The sequence below is a fragment of the Rosa chinensis genome, chromosome 5 (assembly GCF_002994745.2).
Source record: "Rosa chinensis cultivar Old Blush chromosome 5, RchiOBHm-V2, whole genome shotgun sequence".
Lineage (NCBI taxonomy): Eukaryota > Viridiplantae > Streptophyta > Magnoliopsida > Rosales > Rosaceae > Rosa > Rosa chinensis.
This window is the reverse complement of record NC_037092.1, coordinates 61,318,219-61,331,201: the sequence shown is the minus strand read 5'-3', so window position 1 is coordinate 61,331,201 and position 12,983 is coordinate 61,318,219. Positions and strand designations below refer to the sequence as shown.

The 12,983-nt window shown below is 37.0% G+C and overlaps 1 long non-coding RNA gene and 1 pseudogene across 1 annotated transcript; both read left to right on the top strand.

Annotated features, from left to right (window-relative positions):
- Positions 1-560: 560 nt before the first annotated feature.
- On the top strand, positions 561-919 carry LOC112164714. Its single transcript, XR_002922460.2, has 2 exons — positions 561-602; positions 804-919. It is a non-coding gene; the product is annotated as an uncharacterized LOC112164714 (long non-coding RNA).
- A 7,380-nt stretch (positions 920-8,299) lies between these two features.
- LOC112166683 lies at positions 8,300-11,984 on the top strand (annotated as a pseudogene).
- The last annotated feature ends 999 nt before the right edge of the window (positions 11,985-12,983 follow it).

Below are 12,983 nucleotides of genomic sequence, written 5' to 3'. Positions count from 1 at the left end.
TTAATGCTTACATTTCATTGTGATTATTTTATCGTGTTTCTTTTGGGCGATGAAATTCTATAAATATATTGTCCACTTACTAAGAAGATTAAAAATGAAATATTGAATCTTCCATAGTACTTGAAATGGAATCATTATTCATTTACCAGCTTGAATGAAGTAGCTGTCCACAACTTCAGTGGATGGCTATTGCAATATGTTGTGACACAAATTTACCTTTCTTGCAGTTTGATTGCTCAAGTGATGTCACCCTTATGGAGGTACTTTTGCCCCTGCAGCTCATGTATTTAGACTTGTAACAAGATGAGTATTAATTTGTTAGAGAACCTGTTTTTCAGGAGCAATACTTCATTATGAAGCCAAAAGAAACGTTAACTCGATTATTCAAACTTTACCTAGGAACCGATCAAGCTGCAAAATACATATGTGCAGGTATGATCTGCCCAAGCCATAGTGATGATAAAATGGCCTAAAGTAGTCACGCTTGGACTCATTTCTAAATCTTGAATGCAGCTATACTTAACGACTCTAATTATAATGAAGTGGATAGAGTCGAGTGCCAATTTTCTACGACGTCTACTGTCATTGATAATGGATCACAGGTTAGTGGTAGCTTAGAGACAAGAAATCTCATTCGTTTTTGAAGACAGTATGAATGTTGCTAAACCCCGTAGAATAAGCAGTTTTGGTATATGATCAGTATATTAATATACAACAGCTGATCAACCTGATGCTATTTCGTGAAATTTTATAACCTTCTACAGTTGATTTATATGAGCCACTCAAGTCATTACGTGTTGCAGGGTAATCCCTTTAAGCCACCAAAGACAGGAACAACTGGTTTCTTTGACTCCATTGAAAGCTTTTGGAACCATGTGTGGAAGACTTTTATAGATTTCATCACTGGAAAATCTTGCAGGTACTTGTTGCACAGTGGAATAATCAAAATTCTGGCTCATTTCTGACTGATATACTCTAGAGTCAAGATATTTAATACTGGAAGTGGCTATTGAGTCATATTATGTGTAACATGGCTAATGCCTGTTCAATGTGCTGGTTGCATTCAGACCATCCTTTCATGGCTCATAAGTATGATCAGAAACTAATCGTCTTTAAACTATCATTTCTCTCCTTCTGTGTGAGAAAGCATAATATATATATATATATATATATTCTCTATATACACATAAGCCAAGCCTATGTAATGGCATTTGGAATTGCATCTACTCAGTTATACAAAGTTTCATTCATTTCAGTTCTTCATTTCAGTCATCTATGAGGGTACCTTTGGCCTGCAGTTATTTGGTTGCTAGTGCACTGGAATTATTAATCAATGACTCAGTTTATGTTTTACTGCCTTGAATTTGTGATATGAGTTCATGCCTAGCCTGGTTTGATTTGTTCAGTCTGTATTGCTCTAGCTCTGTATACATTTGTCTAGGACTTATTTTGGGTGTTAGTTGGTTTTGTCTTGCAGGCATTGCTCTTTGCCATCGTTAATTGATCGAGTAAAAATGTACTGCATTGATAGATTCATTTATCTTTTCTTAACTAGACTATTGTTCTTTCTTTGTATGATCGTCTTTGCACTTAAATGACAACATTTTAAATACTAATGAGCTATTCAAATGGCATAAATGACAGCAACCAAAATGATTATGCATCACCACTTAACTCTCTTTCATTCATTCTCTTTCATTTTGCATCAGTTATTGCTGCATATATTGTCATGTAACATTTCATTTAATTTTCTGGTCCTTTTATGTTGCTTATGTCTTTGTTAACATTTTTCTGGTTTTCAACAATCGTCAATTATGACAATGAGGACTGGGAAGGAAGACATTAGAGCCATAACAAGGATGCCCACTCTGCGGTAATGATCCAAAGCTCGAGAAGCAACGTAAATGAGTTTTGGACTGGGATCTTAGAGCTCGAGAAGCAAGTGCTATGGATTACCTCCTTTCAGCATATGAGCTACCAAGTTTGATTCATGGGTCTAGCGAGCAGCTAGGAATAATGCTTTTGATTCATGTGTAGGTAGTAGCTAGGAAGGCTTTCTTGTTTGGTACACTATCTAATAACTTGAATGTTTGGAAGTTTGAAAAACTTATGTGATATGGATTAATTAGTGTGGTTTTATGTGGTAATATGGACCATTATTTATGAAAAGATATTCCAGGTATGGAATACATAATGAACAAACAACAGCTCAAAACAATGTTGTGAGAACCAAGCACAGACAACAAACCTAATGTTGCTCACACCAGTTGATAAAAAGAATTTGTTGTGTGAACTAACAACCAACAACAAAAGAAAACAAAATTCTGTTGTGTGAGATTCATAACACACAATGGAAATAAAATCATCTCTATTGTCTGAGTTATATCTGTTGTCTGTTATTAGTCTCAGACAATAAAGAATAAGTTATACCCGTTGTGTGTTATGAATCTCACACAACAAAGAATAAGTTATACCCATTGTGTGTTATGAATCTCACACAACAAAGAATCAATTATATCCGTTGTGTGTTATGAATCTCACACAACATCAAATTTCTTTTTCGGTTGTCTGACTGTCTGGAGGCTTCCCTTCGCATGCCATGCCAGGCACATGCCTGTGCAGAATTCACACAATGGAAAATGGAATTCTGTTGAGCAAAGCATTATCACACAATGGTGAAATCACCGTTGTCTGATTTTTCAATCACACAACACTCACTTAGACCACGGTGAATTTGGTCATCACACAACACAAATCCACCGTCGTCTGATGGCTTTTTTGTAGTAGTGTATAATATTGATAGCAACTTGTTTTCTTCCTAAATTTGGGGATATTAATTACTAGTAATAGAAAATGTTATGCTTCACGTATCTTTATGTGAGTGTAGAAACAGTCTAGCTATTACTAATTATGTTCATAGCTAGCAACTCGTTTTCTTCTGAAAGCTGAATTGTTGGTCTATGTTGAAACTCTTACAAGCCAACGTGTTTTCTTGTACTTAGTAGTATATATACATATGTTTTGCTTGGATAGAGCCCAAATGTATAATTCTACCACCGGCGCCACGAATATATATATATATATATATATATATATATATATACATACAGATTTTATCCAGAGCGGAGCTCCGCTTTGATATTAGTGTGTGAAGTTCGAGTTTTGGGTCACTTTTTGGTCGCATATCCACATCTCGACCTTTTAGTTTTTAGGTACTAGTGTATAGATCATCTCTGCAAATTTTCAGCCAAATTGATGATCGTTAAGGATCTAACTCGCTTAAATCAATGGACAGACTGAATCTATCAACCTGAACTGTACTAGCTTTAAGGCAGTTATCAATGCCTTAACGATCATCATTTTGGCTGAAAATTTGCAGAGATGATCTATACACTAGTACCTAAAAACTGAACGGTCGAGATGTGGATATGCGACTGAAAAGTGACCTAAAACTTGAACTTCACACATTAATTTCAAAGCGGAGCTCCGCTCTGGATAGGATATATATATATATATATATATATAGAGGACCGTTCTGAAGAGGACGTCCGCAATCCAGAAAAAGTGTGTATGTCCCTCTTCCGGCATCGAGAAGGCGGCGATGGCTGCTCTGCTGTTGCCGGACGAACCCTCTGAACATCCCGGACCACTTTCCAGTCGGGTGGACTCGCCGGTAACCACTTTCCAGTCGACCTTGATTGGACTACCACTTTGCAGTCGACCATGCTGCCCAGACCTCCGACCTCGATCGCTTTGGCCTTCGTCTTCACTGCAAACTGGTCTGGGATGCATGTAGCCTCCGTCCGGCAAGAGGAGCGCCGTCGGAGCTTGATCGAGGAGAAAGGAGGGACGTCCGCACTTTTTCTGGGTTGCAGACGTTCTCTTCAAAACATTTTCGTATATATATATTTATTTTTATTTTTTTATTTTATTTCATTATTAATTTTTGTTTCGGCTTTGAAACCACGCAATTAAAGTAACTAAAAAGTTCCACAAACCTTAGAACCCCTCATATATATTCTCATGCAACTAGAAAGGTGCCACAAACTCTAACACTACCGGCATCAATTTTTTTCCTAGAAGAAAACTCAAATTCAAACTATTGATATAGTCCTCAGTCGAGACACTATTGATATGGTCATTGTCCTTGAAAAAAAAAAAAGACAAGACAAGTCTCCTCTTTCTCTCAACAAAAAGTTAGATCGGCCCTAGGTTCAAATTTTTTTTATAGTTGGCTCATTAAAAGGATGAGCAGTGCTACATATCCCTATATGAGAAACCTACTATCTCCTCAAGGAGCTCCAAAAAACTCGGCATATCCTAGGTCGCAGTTTTTAGGATTTCACTCGTTCGGCGGCGCTCGGGATAGGTGAGGTTTGCCTCGCCGTTAATAGCTATTGCCAGACGGGAGTTGCAATTCGCTCGGGGAGATATGGAGAGGAGTTCTGAAACTCAGGGCTTTGGATGGGTGGCAGTGGTGAGGTTCCAGACGACATCGCTGGGTGTGATTTTTGCATTGTGCAAGGATGGCATGCTTCCGGGGGGGGAGGGCTCTACAGATCCGGGTGGCGGTGGGTTCTGATGGGGAGCGACGGCGTGATTTTGAGGAGCTTGCGGAGGTGACGACCTAGAGGATCCGGGCGGCCGCTTTTGAGTTTGGAGAGGTGAGCGGTGAAGTAGGCTATGTGCGGTGGTCGGTGGTGCATCGTAGTCGAGCAGGCGCGGCATGAATACGGCAGACTGGTGGTGGCAGGCGGTGGTGCATGGGCAGACGCACCTAGATGATGATGTTTTGGGCCTTGCCCTAAGTCCTGATGGGCCTTGGTTTTGTTTTGGGCTTTCTCCTTTGATAACCCATTGGGCCTTCAATTTGGACTAGGGCTTTGCCCTTGGCCCAACCTATGTTTTTAAGTTTTGTCTAAATTCAATAATTTCCTTGTATTAGGAACCTATATTTCCTTGTACTTTACCTACAGAATGATCGGTGACTCTACACATCTAGGTACAAAGTTCTTTGGTGTACCGCAATTGAGTGCATTAGCATCGGGAACTTTGTCTGCTATTATTCTTAGTTTAGAATTATGTTATTCTGCTAGGTTCCTGCAAAAGGAGTGGAATTGTTTCAAGTGTAATGACACCTATTCCCCTGGTGGAAACTATGTATTGGGCCATTCTAGCATGTGTTTGCTATAAATGAAATCATTACTAAAAAAAAAAATATATATGAAAACAAAATGATGTCGCATCAGCCACACCAACACTCTTGTTTTCAAACAGGAAAATGCTTTAGATCCCAAAAAATTGTACCAAACTCATTACCAAATATGCCACATCATTGATTACATGGAGTTTTTGCTTAGTGGATATTTTTTATTTTTTATTTTATCTTTTGTAATAAAAATAAACTAAAGTATTGAATAGAAAATAAATTCAAGATAAATCATTAAACTTTTTCAGAACAAATCATTCATTTGGTGCTTCAATTACTGATATGAAATCATGATCAGTTTCATATGTCAATTCATTTGATGCTACAACAACAATTTGTAATTGATTTTGATACTTTTTTCTTTTGAAGAGAAATTAGTTTTGATTCTATGATTAAAGTGATCGGTGGGATTTGAAAAAGTTAGTTCCAAATAGAAGGAATTTTTTTAGAATTAGTCAACAACCAAAGCAAATACTTCCATCAATTGGATTTGAAAACTTAAAAAAGTTGGTTCCAAGTAGAAGGAATTTTTTTTTAGAATTAATCAACAGCCAAAGCAAATTCTACCATCAATTGAATTTGAAATATTTGAGTTCTCAAAAAGCCGAGCATGAATTTATTTTTTGCCACTCGGTTGGTATAGATTTTGATAAAAACAAACAAACATCTATTATATGTTGTTTCATCAAGCTCTAAGATTTGTAGTGGATGGTGGAGATGTCAAATTTTGTCAGATACCTTCAAATAACGTTTTAGAAGAAACTCATAGGCATCGGTGAATTAGGGTTCTCTAAGATATATCAAAAATGAAAATAATTGTATTTTATAATAGGAAAAAATTCAGTTTACCCCCTGAACTTTGGGCCTAAAATCAGTCTTGTCCTTATTTTTTTTTTTAATCAGATTGATCCTTGTACTCTCAAACAGCCTCACCCGAATCCAAAATTTGAATCCGAGTCCAAAAATGACTTGCGTCACTTACTGAGTTGGAGCTGGCATGTGGGCCCACACTTCAGATTTTTAAACCCTAAAGGAGGGTAGAATGGACATTTTTACAATAAAAAGATTTTTTTTAAAAAAAAAAAACCTCAGAGGATTTCGTTCTTTCGAACCGATCCAATTCCCTTTCTTTCTTCTTCTTCCATGCCATTCCGAACCTATCAACACCCAAACTCAAACCCAATTGCTACCAAATTAAAATCCAAAACCCAATTGCTATCAAATTGAAATCCAACACCCAAACTCAAATCTAGTTGCTATCAAATTCAAATCCACTGTCTTCGATCTCACCCTTGATGGCCATGAGTAGAGACTTCTTGGGATCGGAGTCGTCGTACTGCTTCAGCTCCTTGGCGGTGATCTCTCCAACGACGAGGTAGAGGTGGAAATAGAGGGAGAGGAAGGAGGAGAGAGAAGGTGAAGAGAGAGAGAGAGAGAGAGGGTGAGGAGAGGGAGAAGGTGAGGAGAGAGAGAGGGTGAGGAGAGAGAGAGAGGGAGCCAAAGAAGAAGAAGTGGGCCTTGGTGGCCCAAGTCTCTGACGCCCACCAATCCAACTTCAATGCCCAATTTGGCCTCACCCCTCACCACCGCCACCGAAGTAATCTACTCCCGAACTCCCTCCCAAATCACCAAATTCAAGCAACTCTGGATTTGCAATTTCAAGATCCAAAATCCAAAATTTCCATATCAAACTAAAAGCAAATTTCAAGATCCTTCGTCATTGTAGTTGTACCTTTTGGAGATGGTCTCGTCAGCTATGAGTTTGGAGGACTGCTGCTCTTGGCGGCTCTGAGTTTGGAAAAGAGGGAGGGCGAGATGGCATGGCGTTTTCTTCATCATCGGCGGCTCTGAGCGAGATGGTGTGGCATTTTCTTCATCATCGGCGAAGCAGAAGAACTTGGGGGCATGGTTTTGAGGCCTCTTGGGCTTAGCAGAGGAGGAGGGGTTTTGGCGTCTTAGAAGGGGGTCGCTGATATAGAGAAGGGGAGCGAGGGAAAGAGTATATAGAGAAAAAATAAAAATAAAAATTAGAAATTATATTAAATTTGAAATGTCCATTCTACCCTCCTTCAGGTTTAAAAATCTGAAGTGTAGGCCCACATGTCGGCTCCAACTCAGCAAGTGACGTCATTTTTGGACCCAGATTCAAATTTTGGACGCGGGTGATGTTGTTTGAGAGTACAAGGACCAGTCTGATTAAAAAAAATAAATTTTAAGACCAGACTGATTTTAGGCCCAAAGTTCAAGGTTTACCCAATTTTTTCCTCTATAATATTTTCAGGAAATTCATGTTAGAAACTATTAATAATTGTATTTTATAATAGATGTTTGGTAGTTTTAATCAATCTATACCAACCGAGTGGCAAAATATAAAATTCTTGCTCGGCCTTTTGAGAACTCAGATCTTTCAAATTCAATTGATGGAAGTATTTGCTTTGGCTGTTGATTAATTCTAAAATAAATTCCTTCTATTTGGAACCAACTAAAATCCAATTGATAGAAGTATTTGCTTTGGCTGTTGATTAATTCTATAAAAAAAATAATTCCTTCTATCTGGAACAAACTTTTTTTCCCTAATAGAATCCCACTGATCACTTTAATCACAGTATCAAAACCAATTTCTCTTCAAAAGAAAAAAGTTTCAAAATCGATTACAAATTGTTGTTGTAGCATCAAATGAATTGACATATATATGAAACTGATCATGATTTCATATCAGCAATTGAAGCACCAAATGAATGATTCGTTTTTAAAAAGTTTAATGATTTATCTTGAATTTATTTTCTATTCATTACTTTGGTTTATTTTTATTACAAAAGATAAAATAAAAAAATAAAAAATCCACTAAACAAAAACTCCATGTAATCAATGATATGGCATATGCCACAACATTTGGAAATGAGTTTTGGTACAATTTTTTGGGATCTCAAGCATTTTCCTAAAAGGATAGATCATGTCATCATGGGGTATAATTTTTGACATATATATATATATATATATAGATTTCATTATTAATTTTTTTTTTTCAGCTTTGAAACCACCCAATTAAAGCGTTTAGCGAAAGCCTTCCACAAACCTTAGAACCCCTCATATACTCTACGTAAGAATCTCTCCTCTCACGCAACTAGAAAGCTGCCCCAACTAGAAAGGTTCCAGCTCTCTCTCCAATGGCAACCGAAGTACCGGAGCAAGTCCCTGACGACGAAATCAAATCGATGTCGATCGCCGACTCTGAGTCTCAAGACCAGCCCGCAAGCTCGTCCAGTCCATCTGTCCAGTAAGTCTCCATCGCTTTCTTCTCTGTTCTTTCATCTTCTCTATCATTCTTGTTAACTAGCTTGAACTCATTTCGAAACTGTGTTGATGATTATGGTGAAGATTGAGTCTGGATGAGAGGTACAACCTACTTAGGAGCATCGCGGAGGAGTGTATCCTAGAAGAAGAGCTCAAGAATTTGCTGGATAAGAAGGCCGAGCCGATCTGCTACGACGGCTTTGAGCCCTCCGGTAGAATGCATATTGCTCAGGTAATTGAACTCCGGAGCTTTCAGTTTATGAATGAGAGTTTGTTTTGTTAAAGAGATTCGAATCGGAATGTAAGGGCCTAGCTGTGTTTTGATTAGGCAAGTGTTTGTTTTTATTGTTGTTGTGCAGGGAGTTTTGAAGGCAATTAATGTGAACAAGATGATTGCCGCAGGCTGCAGAGTGAAGATATGGATTGCCGATTGGTTTGCGCAGCTAAACAATAAGATGGGGGGTGATTTGGACAAGATTGAGACTGTGGGGAAGTATTTTATTGAGATATGGAGGTCTGTAGGGATGAATCTGGACAGTGGGAAAGTTGAGTTTTTGTGGTCTTCTAAGGAGATCAATGCCAGGTCACATGAGTACTGGCCGCGTGTAATGGATATTGCCAGGAAAACAAGCTTTCGAGGATCATTAGGTACCTAGAGTGTGTGATTCTCATTGTATTGGATCTGGTGAATTTCGATATTAATGTCTTGTGCTTCTAATGTTCAGGTGTAGTCAAATTATGGGTCGTACAGATCAAGAAGAGTTAACTGCTGCCCAGATCCTCTACCCGTGTATGCAATGTGCAGATATTTTTTTCCTGCAGGTGCTTACTGTTTTACTTTTGATTTTGATATTTTTTTGACATTGGCTTGTGTTTGAGACTGAATGTAGGTTTGCCTTTATCATTTTTTGAATGTTGCATGGATTTGCATGGATTCGGAAGAAGCCATGCTAGTTTTAGGGAGTAAAGCATATGTTAGATCCACTTACTGGATGACATTGCAGTATATTCTATTTCAGTTCTTGCACTCATTTAAAAAAAAAAAAAAAACTTTCATGAATATAGAAAGCTTAATCAATTAAAACTGCAAAGGGCAAGAAGCTCATAAAGCCAACTAGAGGAAGCCAACATGGCTGTCTGACATCTGACGAAAGCACTTTTATAGGAACACTGCTTGGTTTTTGTTATATGGCTCGAATATAAACCATTATATGATTTTCGGAGTTTTAAAGGTAGGATTTACCTAGCCTAGTCTTAGGTTCACCCCTGGTAACATATCTTGAGACACTAATCCAGCAGGTATTAGACTTCCCGTCTGATAACTCGGTTTTATTGAGAACTTTGTTAATAAAATTAAAAGGGCGATGCTTAGTGTAATGAGATATGTCGAGATGTCCACTTATACACGCCTTACAATTCAGATTCCCTTGTTTATTGCTCATTTCTTCGAGTATTGCGGTCCTATCACTATTTTGTCCTCACTAAGTCCTCACTAGGGTTTGGATTGCCACAACCACCTACAACATGATGGAACTAGTTTGTGGTGCTTGCAGACTAAATGTGATTCATTATATTCTGTTATTTTTCTGATCTTCCCTTTATTTTGATACTTTGATTTTCCGGTCTTAGCATATAACATGGTTCATCAGATAGATGTTTTGTTTGACATAAAAAGAAGAGGAACATATCTATATTGAAATTTAACTAACAAGTGATGATATGTGATGTTTTTCCTTAAATAGGCTGACATCTGTCAACTCGGTATGGATCAACGTAAAGTGAATGTGCTCGCACGAGAGTACTGTGATGACATCAAGAAGAAAAACAATCCTATTATCTTGTCACACCGTAACATCCTAATTCTATTACAGCTATTGCAATGCTAATCTTTTATACTGATATGTGAGAGTAGTAACATAATTTTTGTTTATTTTGCTCATATGATGATTTGCAGATATGCTACCTGGTTTACAGCAAGGCCAGGAGAAAATGTCAAAAAGTGATCTATCCTCCTCCATATTTATGGAAGATGAAGAGGTGGGGTGGTACTAATGTTTACTAAACTTGCATTTTCAGGCAAGGGTAAAGTAAATTAACCTCTACTGCTAGTTGACAATGAAATGGAAGGGAAAATATTTAAGTTTAAAATTTTGGTAGCTATTCTTTTATGCCACTTGAAATTGATTGGTTTTAATTCAGTTTTTTATATTTGTGATTGAATCCTAGGCGGAAGTGAATACAAAGATTAAGAAGGCTTACTGCCCTCCAGAAAAGGTCGAAGGCAATCCTTGTTTGGAATACGTACAGTACCTCATTTTCCCTTGGTTTCATGAGTTCACTGTAGAGTGCAGTGAAAAGAACGGTGGAGATATGTAAGTCACAGACTCTAAATAATTCTATGCCTGTTGAAGTTCACCTACCTAGTTCGATTTTCCTCACATTCTACTGAGAGTGCCAATTTTTTAAACTTAGTGTTGTTGTCTTGAGCTATCTTCCATAGTGGACTTTTCCTGTAACATTGGTAACAATTGTTCTGTTTGTGCCACATTCTATTCCTCCAATACAACACTTTCAAAGAGTTTGAAGAATTGAGTGCTGCTTATGCAAAAGGTGAGGTCCATCCTGGAGACCTCAAACCATCTTTGGCAAAAGCATTGAATAGAATACTGGAGGTAGGTTCATATTTTTATGTCATTTGCGTTTAATTTTTCTTTTTCCTGAATTCAGGTTCCGATGGCAATTATTGTTGGTATTCCTTCCCCATATTGTCAAGAAATTATTGGAGTTTATTCAAAGCTGTATATCTGATATATGATCCTTCTCGCTACCCCAAAAAAGTTTAAAAGTTTATTCCCTCATTTGTAGAATCAAGATCTTTTGCTGTTATCATATATTGTTGACCCGTTGTTTTGTCTATGTATTCACTTGCTAAGGAACTGTGCAATTTGCACATGTGCCTTCTTGTTCATTTCTGCTGGGATTAACTTTGTTTCTTTGTTTGTTTTTTATTGTTTTTTTTTTGTTTTTGTTTTTACAGCCCGTACGATCCCATTTCAAGAATGACAAAGCTGCCAAACAGCTATTACAAAGTGTAAAGGTACATTTGGTTTTACCTTTGGATAAAATATTATGTGCTTAGTACATAATTCAAAATTATAAAATCTGATGTTGCCTCGATATCAGTTTGTTGATTGGAGGAAAAACTAAACCTAGTTTTTATTTGGTTTTGTAGAATTATAGAGTCACCAGATGATGATAGTAATGGAGCTAGGACTTCTCGCCTTTGCCCCTACTCCTGCAATTGTGGGGTGAAAAGACCTGTTTCTTGGGAAAAGGGGGCTCCTGTGTGCTCATCTTGAAGCTTTTTTTTTATTCAGTACGTGTTTATCGGCATTATAGGGAAATATACTTTCAGAGAAAAGAATATCAATATCTTGTGTTGTAAATATTATAAATATGTGGTTATCCACATTAATTCTCATCTTTTATGTCCTTAAGATATAAACTCAACACCTATATAAAGAGGTCCATGAGAATGAATAATACATACTTCTACCTTCATATTCTGTTTCTTTCTTCTATCTCTCTTATTCTCTAATTTATAACACGTTATCAACACATTTTTGCTCTTATTTATTTTTCTTCTTAAACTCTATGATGATCCTCAAGCTTATGGTGCAACATAGTTGCCTATGACTAAGGCTAATAATCTATGAGTTTTTCTCTATTTCTCAACGAATTGCTTCATATATAACATAGATATCTTATATTATCGCATAACAAATATCGTTTAAGAAGTGCAGGCCTGGTAGGTAGGGCACCATGCAAGAGACGCTAAATGAACACCTTGAATTTTTGAGGCACAGTAACCTTCCAGACTTTGCTCCAGTATTGCCGCAACTGACCTTCAGCAATAACAGATGACGTTGAAGCCCTTTCTTTTCCTCCATCTTCAGTGAGTTGCAATAAACATGATATCCACTCTTTACATTAAACACCCCTTTTGTATCATAATGCCACACCACTCTTTATTGACTTCCTCATCCGTAAAGAGTTCATTTAATACCTCAATAACTCACTCCTTATTCTCTTCATCAATACAGTGGCGGAGCTAGAAATTAATCTCAAATGGGGCAGCCGGAAATTTTACAAAACCATTTGAAACTTAAAATATATCAAATTTTAATAAAAAATTAATAAATTAGAATAAATTTACGAAAATATCAATTATTTTTTAAAAAAAGTTATATATTTTTTAATCAAATTTATAGTTTTCTTTATGATGGTAACATATTTTATCTTTTATTTTTAAAATTATAAGAAATAAAAGTGTTAATGTTGAAAATGCAAGAAATTAAAAACAAAACTTAGTCTAATGGTGGCAAAAAGCCTCGAATCTGAAACCTGCAGCTACACAAGTAACTAAAAACAAGAAGCCACAGCTACACCAACCTACACCAACTTGGCATCTAGTTAGTGT